Here is an 8827-nt window from a genome sequence, read left to right as displayed (position 1 = left end):
TTAGGCAAGAGAGGGGTATTAAGGGTGTCCAAATGGGGACAGATGAGATCAAACTCTCGCTTTTTGCTGATGATATGATATTATATCTAGAAAACCCCAAGGACTCTTCCCTCACTCTTAACAGGTGTTACTTTGAACAGCATGTAAATCTCCATCTCAGTCTATTACCCAGGGAAGCTGAACTAAGGCAGTTGTGCTGGGTTAAATAGTGTCCCCCTAAAATTCATGTCCACCTGGAACCAGTGAACGTGACGTTATTTCGAAATAGGGCTTTTGCAGATGTGATCAAGTTAAGCTGAGGTCATACTGGATCAGAGTAGGCCCTAAACCCAATGACTAGTGTCCTTATAAGCAGAGGGAAATTTGGACACAGAGACACACAGACACAGAGGGAAGATTACCACGTAAAGATGGAGGCAGACATTGGAGTGATGCAGCTACAAGCCAAGGAATGCCAACGATTGCTGGCAACCACCAAAAGCGAGGAGAGGCAAGGAAGGATTCGTTTTACAGACTTCAGAGGGTGCATGGCCCTGCGGGCACCTTGATTTCTGACTTGTACCCTCCTGAACTGTGAGAGAATAAATTTTTGCTGTTAAAAGCCACATAGTTGGTGGTAATTTGTTATGGCAACGCTAGGAAACTGATGACATTTGTTGTCATCATATCCCCAGTCATCTTATTTATTAATAGCTAAAAGTGCAGAACTCCACAAACACCTTAGGATGTCATTTCTAAGTGGTAAGACTCCATAGGGCTCATGAAGGCAGATTTCCCATCATGTTTGTTTCTAATAAGTGTTCGATAACACCCATTTCTAAGTGCTGCCGTGAGAACCACTGAACCCCAACCAAGCAGTCCAAAATACCGTGAGCTTGAGGTACATTGTATCATTATACTTTTAGGAGTCCACTCATACAACCTGCACACATCCATGTTTCGATCATACTCTTCCTCACTGCCACAATGGAAGATGTGTTGATGCTCCAGGATTCAGATATGAATTCATTAATTAGCAGTTTCTAATCGACTCTCTACTGTCCTTGATTTTAGAAAATATACTCTCACAAAGCTCGAGGGCCACTCAACTCCATCCCGTACTACTCATCCTGGACACCATACATGTTGTTAACAGAGAGGGACCATACTACTTTTGGCTTGGGGGTTTCATCATAGCCTTTCCTTCTAGTCCTCAGCTACCAAAAAGACCCCGAAGTCCAAACCCAAAAGTTTCAATATGGGCAACCACAAGGAAAAGCTAGGCGTGGTGCTGGTACCCCTGCTTCCCCTTTATCTCCCTTTTGGCTTTGGCTCACGAGAGATGAATGGCAGGATGCCCTGGGACCCAGGCCTGATGTTGCCCAGCCTTACTGAGCTAGCCCTTGAAAGAAGTCAGTTTGTTCTTACATGTGATGACATTCCCTGCTTGATTCCCAGTCTGAGAGAGCCCCTGCACCAGCGACTGTCTCCGTGTTGATGCTCGCTCCCATGTCAGGAGACTCCCGCCAGAGTCACACTATCCAGATATTAAGCACTAAGGGCCACACAGACACCACCCATCCAACCTCTGCATCAGAAGTGGCTCAGCCACCTGTTATCCATGCATTCAATACTCAGCAAATAACTTTAAGTGCCCATTATGTGATGGGTGTTGATTTCAACACTGAGGAAACAGCATTGAGGGAAATGGACAAAACTGCTTCTCATTCTGTTGCCATCCCGGTGGGAGAGGCAGACAAATAAGCAAAATAGCAAGCAGGTAGCAGTAAGTGCCACAGAGTAAACTAGCTCAAGGTGATGTGCTACTGGGCATGGGGTGGGAGCTACTCTGGACAGGTGGTCAGGGAAGGCCTCTCTGGCATTTGAGCAGAGGCCTGGAGGGATGGCTGGGTGGGCCGTGCAGAGATCTGAGGGAAGAGCCTTTCAGTCTGAGAAACCCCAGAGGTGGGATTGTGCTTGGCCTGTTGAAGGGAAGGCAGGAGGTCAGTGGAGCTTGTACAGCAGAAACAAGCGGCAGAGTACGTGGAGATCAGATCAGAATGGTTAGGGAGGGCCTTGGGGACAACAGCATAGCCCAGAGACTGATGCAGTCTCTAAGGACCCCTCCAGGTTGAACATTATAATCATCTAAAAGTCAAGGTGGCAGGGACAGTGGAAGGAGCAATTTACCTTATGATATAAGCAAAATAAAACATAAGTTGTGGACGATTGCACTGACGTGCCTTGTGTTTCCTTCAGCTCCTCCACCAGCCCGGCATCTTCCAGGAAACTGGGTCACAGTTTATTGGCTACCTCCAATGTGCCAGGCAGTGTGGGAGCCCTTGACACGATTCAGGAATAGAAGCCCCATGGTGCGGCCCACAAGTTTTCTTGAGATGCTGGGTGGTTTTGAGTAATAAACAATTTTGATTTATTCACAAGTAATTTGAAAATAACTGGACTGGGGTCCCTAGAACAGAACTTGCATTACTTAAACAGCCGTTTCTGTGAGAGCTTCACAGGAAGCTGCCTGTCTGGCTATTCTCGCTGGCACTCCTTCCCTGTGGGGGATTGCCTTTGCAGGTGTTGGGTTGTTTTGTCTACCCTGGGCTACTAACAGCCAGTTCCCCAAAACAGCATGCATCCTCAAGTACCAGGGGAGAAGAAGGATGGGAAAACCCAGAGTTGGGCTCAGAAGAGCAGGGAAATGATGGAACTACTGGAAAGCTGGTCCCAATTATGAGTAACCCTGGCGATATTAATTTTCAACTAAGGCCAAGGCTCCAAACTGCCTCCCGAATAACAGCAGGATGTATCTGATTGGCAGCAAAAATACATGCCCTGTCCTGCCTGGCTCATACATCATGAAAGGCTGGTGAATGAATGTTTGGGGTGAGCAGCAGATGTCAGGACATTGGTCTGCATATTTATCTCACTGTGTAGCTGCTGTCTGGTTTCAAATGATTGTTGTGACTGTGCCCTAAAGTGGCAGCAAAAGTGAACGGCAGAATGAAATGCAAGTTAGACACCGTGATTTCACTACTGGAGGCTTAAACCATGGGCAGGGGCCATCCATGTGCTCTGCCAGACACTCTACGAATAAATATCCCAGGTATTTGACTTGGGCTCAGTCAAATGCTAGAATCCCCAGCCTACTGTGTTCATTACTTATTTTTAGCAAATGAGATAATCTCTGTGACCCGTTGGTTGAATAAACTGAAAAGTACTAGTAAGAGCTCACTATTATTGTTGTAATAGCAATATTTATGCATCCCCAAATAAGCCAGTGTATTCACGGACACGCACGGGGCTCTGAAATCAAAACACCTGGGCTATTTTGAGCCTCCGCATGAGAAAATGCTTGTGCCCAGCCACGGCTACACGGCCCTGAATAATGATGGCAGAAGCCATTCAGGATGTTAAGGGGCTTCACCAGGACGGGCCACTGGGAGGGTGCAGACAGTAAGAATGTTTGACAGATGCAACCGTGCCCTCTGGAGCATCGGAGGATCAGGGCCGGCCTCAAGGAGGAGGATAATCATACACCGTTTACTGATCATTTGCCATTCCAGGTAGTGGGCTAAGTACAAGTTCATCACAGCCACATGGAGTAGAAGTTTTAGCACTATTTTACAAACCTTCCATGAGCTCTCTTACTTAATCTGGAGGCCACATATCAGTGCCTAGTAAAGTCAGGAGTTGCTGCTTTAATAAACACTCACTTGGCATTTACTACATGCCAGATACTATTCTATGTGCTTACGAATGTCACCTGGCTCAGTTTTCGTAACTGCCCCGTGAAGTAGGTACTATTTCTATCCACGGTTTACAGATGAGGTGACTAAGGCACAGAGAGGTCAGATGCTTACCCAAGGTCACACAGCTAGGAAGTGGCAGAGCCAGAGTTCAAATCCAGGCTGGCTGGGTGCAGGGCCCCTGCTCTCAGACATGCACTTTGTTGCCTCCCTTAAAGCGAAGTCTGGCTATACTCTTCTACTCAGAAACGAATATACTTCTAATAACATTTGTTTTCATTTATTTATTTTTTTTACTTTGTATGCCTTAGCACTTCCAGAACCATACAGAAAGAAATTCCTTATGTGGTCATACGTCCCCCTCATTAGATCACAAGCTGCTCAGTGCAAGGGTCACCCGTCATATCTGTACTCCTGGTGCCCACCATGGGCCTTGACACCCAGTAGGAGATCAGGAAATGTTTGTCTGATAATGTTTTACTCAAAACTTACACAACCTTGTTGTATTAACTTTATTTAGCCTACAATACATGTAACACGTCAACACAACCATAAACACAAGCAGGATCAGTAACACAAGTGACACCTCTCTAATATCTGTAGAAGAGGTATCTGATCCTTACACGGTCAACAACAGACAGAACTGGTCTAGTCTATGGGTAACTTTAAAAAGTCACATTTTCATGAAAATCAGTGCAATGCTGTGAAAGAACAAAATGATGGCAAGAGAGAGCTCTTCATAGAGTGAGCCAGCTGGGCCAGTGTCCTCCCAGCACTGGCAGGATAGCAGTAGCATTCAGGAAGAAATGACTAACAGGTGACTACAATAGGAAGGCAAGTGAAGCTTGAGGGAACTATAGTATTTTAATGGGTTCCAGAAGTGTAAAACCAAGCCCCTTCCTAAAATATCCCATAACAAACTCAAATTTTACACATCTAGTTGCTCTAAAAATAGCCCAAATAAGCAGATTTCTAACCATTTGGGGCCTGCCTACTTTGCATACCCTGCAAAACGGCACCTAACATTTGCCAGGTGTAGATCATATAACCCTGGGGCTATAAAAAACTCCAAGCCACAGCTGCCCTTCAAGAGCTGTCTGTCCCCATTGAGCTGCTGAGTGACATCACCTAGACAGGGAAGCCCACTTGGATCCCTGGGAGTCTTCTTGCTCTCCTCCCCTTCCAGGTGGGAGCCCTTGTCATTATCTCTAGGTGTCATGCTGACAGGACTTTCCCTTCCCGTGCCATCCGCTCAAAGTGCTTGACCAATAAGCTTGTTGCACGCCACTGCCATGTCCTGCTTTTATCTTCTTCCTTGATTAAGTGTGAAAATCTCAAACCCGCTAGAGCATTTATGTATGAAAAATTCTAGAATCAGCTTTAAAATAAAACACAGCAGATAGTTAATTATGGTTTCTTCTGAACAGGGGGCTGAATTGTGAAGGAATCTTGTAAAGGGAGAATTATGATCTCTCAGTATTTTCAGAGTTTTTCAAAAAGAGTATATGTACTATTAGCTTTGTAATTTAAATACATAAATAATAATAAGAGCAGAAATCGTAGTTGTATATTGATCAGCTAAAGTAACTGGTAGCTGATGCAACAGACAAAATCTGAAATTTCAAAGGATTCAGTCAACAGAAGCTCACTTTCTGAGCAGGCAAATGTTGAGGTGGTTTGGCAGGGGCTCCCTGCTCGCAGGGGAACAAGTTTTCCAGGCTGTTTTCATTTTGGACATGCACTCTGTCAACACAGGGTTGCCATGTTTGCTGCTGAATGGAAGAGGAAGCATAGGAATAGCACACTGGCTAAGACTGAAACAAACAATGCTTTTACCATATCTCCACGACAAAGGCTGATCACATGACCCATGCTAACTACAAGTGTCCCAGACAAGTAGTCCTCCCATATGTCCAGAAAAGAGAGGAAGGCTAGAAGTGTAAGAGCACTTGTAAACCAGTCCCATAAACTGTTACATAGTAGGTGGCCAACAAAAAGCAACTGTCGTAATTTGTGATGGCAACACTCTTCATTTCTTGGAGCAGTTTCTGACAAGCTCAGACTTGCCTTGAAATTCTCTGAAGTTTTAAGTGCCTGCTATGTGGCAGACGCTGGCGAATGCTTTAACCCATCTGATGTGAAGGCGATCATGCGAATGTCAGCAGGGAGGGTTCACCTTCTTCACTCACTCCCATTGTTCTGCACTTCCCTTTGCAATACCGTCTGTCTATAATCTCAGGAGGCTGAGGATTTTCTCCTTCCATTGGACGCAGGGCAAGATCCTAACCTGTGAGTCTCCGAACATGCCTGAACACCTGTACAGGTGCCATGGGGAGCCCTGAAAACCAGTCTTTTCCTGTGGGGCAGGTGCCAGACAGGAGGCGGTGGAGAGCTGGCCAAATTATTTTTCGCTTCTCAAATTCGAGCCAGCGTGTCCACCAAGGAGCCATTTTTCACCTCCTGGGAGGATCCCAGGGCTTTTGAGAATATGGCTTCGGTGTATGGTCACTCCCCATCTACTACTTATGACGGGGTTTACGTGCTGACACCTAAGGCAGCTGCTCATTCATCTGTTCCTGTGTTCAGTTCCCAGCTTCGAATGAGAAACTTGTTAAGATGCTACTGCAATTATCCCAGTGACTGCAAAAGCCCTCTGTCTACCCTCAGGTTACAGCCCCAGGACCAGTAGATTATGGGCCAAGTCAGTCTGTCCTCCCAGCTCAGTGAGAATACAAAGGGTGTGCTGAGGACACCCAGAGAGGGATGAGCAGGTGGCCAAAAATCCCAGTCCTGAGGGAACTCCTCTGTCAAAGGGGCTGTGGCTATCAGAGGGGACGGGAAGGAGGGGGAGCTGTAGCACAGCCAGGGGGCTTCTGCAGGGGCTACGGATGCTCTGTGTCAGCGGGAGGGCAGTGATTCTGTGCGGCCTTCAGAGGATGCAGCAGGGAGGAGCTGGCAGCAGCTCAGGTTCCAGAGTCAGGAGGGAGGTCACGTGGGAGCGACCAGGGAAAGGGCGCTGTGATGTGGGAAAGTGCTGGGGTGGGACAGCAATGCTGGGACTGTACTGGGCCCACGTGCCCAGGGAGGAGAGGAAGGCTAGGAAAGCAGTAGCATCAACTGTGACAGAGCAGGGCCTTGACACAAAGCACCTTGCAGAGTCACTCTCCAGGAAGCAACCACAGGCAAGCCCCGAGGGTGTGTGGTCCTCATTGCCACCTTCTGTAGGCCTGCCTTGGCACCTTCTTCCCGAGCCCCTCCTGAGAGCTGTGATGCAGTGACGTGAGAAGAAATGGAGAGGATCCAGGAGGTGTGCCTACGGCTGGGAGGAGCCGGAACAGAGTGGGCTCCGGAGGATTCAGGCCCGGCGTCTAGTCCCAGCCCTGTCACTTACTAGCCCTGTGATCCTGGAACATGACCAAGCCCTGTGAACATGGGGTTCTTCACCTGTGACACGGGTGTCATAAGCCCCGTCCTGTAGGCCTGTCGCAATGTGCACAGTGTATGTAAAGCACCTGGCACGGCGCCTGGCGTGTGCTGGATCTGTAACGATTGGCAGATCCCTGTTACTTCTGGCATTCGTTGATCCCGGACACGACCACGCTGGGAGGTTGTTGTTGTTCTTCTTCTTCAAGATATGTCACAGAATATGCAGCTCCACTGGACATGGAATTGTTAATCAGCCCAAAAGGAAGTGTCATAAATAAAACTCAGTGAGCATTCCCTCCTAGAGGATGTACACCAAAAATTTGGGGGTTCCGGGAGTCCTCCCCACTGGATACAGCTCAAAGCTCCTGGAATTTGAGTCAAGGACCAACTCCTTCCCTCCCTCCCAGCTGCTTTTCCAGCCAAACCGCTATTTTCATTCATTTCATCAACACCAAAACTCTAGGCCTTTGCTTGATGGGGATAAGATCACCAGGGCTGAGGGACCCCATTTCTGAGGCCGTGGGAGGAGAGGCTGTGAAGAAATGCTGCCTAAGCAGGAGCCGGAGATAAGGGCAGAAGTTAACTGCCTAGTTGGGGACATTCCAGCGTTCCGGGAGTACAGCAAAGCAGACTCCCACCTTAGAGCCTGAGGGGCCTCATGCCTAAAAAGCCGCAGAGCGGCTTGACATGAAATCCACCCGTGGCTGTAAAGGAAGCTTGCAAACTGTCAGCCCGGTAGAAAGGACCCAGGCTCCAATTCTTATAAACACCCTGTTGAGTTCCTTCCCTCCCCTTTCTCAGTAGAACGCCTCAGTTAATGGGGAGCTACTTCCCAATAAGAAGTACTAATCTCTTTGTTCCTCAACCGAATGGGCCACAGCTGCTGAGTTCAGAGACACTATCTATACACACCTTAAGGCGCAGTTGGGCTTAGGAACGACCTATGTGTTCCTGCTTCTATAGATGAAAGAGTAATTAGCTAAGAAATCTTGTGACTATTAGGGGAGACTTGAGACTTCTACACATTGTAACCCACGAGCTTTTCACGTGAAATCCTTGTAATCCTTAGCATGAAAAAGAGAATAAAAACGGGTGCTAGACTTCAGTCACATCTACGTGGCTGACGGGAATGCTGGTGGTCCCCTGATCTTCCCCGCAGCCTTTCACCTTACTTTTTGTGCCCGTGTCTTTGTCTCTCCCATCTCTTGCAGCGCACACTGCCCTGGGACATGGTTAGATCGGGGGCATTGCGAACCCCTGATATTTGCTTACAATTCGCCAAATTACACTTGAGAGAAAAAAATTAAAATGTCATTTTAATAGAATCAGCTCTGGTTTTCCCAGCCGGGCAGATGAACACCTGGCCAGTGCCCTTCCTGGCATCACTTCATGGGAGATTGACCCTTATCTCTCAGGAAATCCCTGCAGAGGATGATTATCGATCACCTGGTTCTTGCACTGTGCTCAGCTGCAGTGGGACAAGAGCACGGGACACCTTCCACACCTGCCCCAGGGGGAGATTCCTCTCTGCTTTACTCACCATCCAGAAGGAACTGCTCAGGGCAGTTCTCTCTTCCCGGCTTTGCTCTCAGCCCTAAGTCACGAGTCACATAGTCCAAGAGTCTGGTCCCTGCCACCACCCAGCTTCATTACAACCAACTCCCACA

Source organism: Propithecus coquereli, unplaced genomic scaffold (assembly GCF_000956105.1).
Source record: "Propithecus coquereli isolate 6110/MARCELLA unplaced genomic scaffold, Pcoq_1.0 Scaffold919, whole genome shotgun sequence".
Taxonomy (NCBI): domain Eukaryota; kingdom Metazoa; phylum Chordata; class Mammalia; order Primates; family Indriidae; genus Propithecus; species Propithecus coquereli.
Note: the sequence above shows the minus strand (reverse complement) of the source record.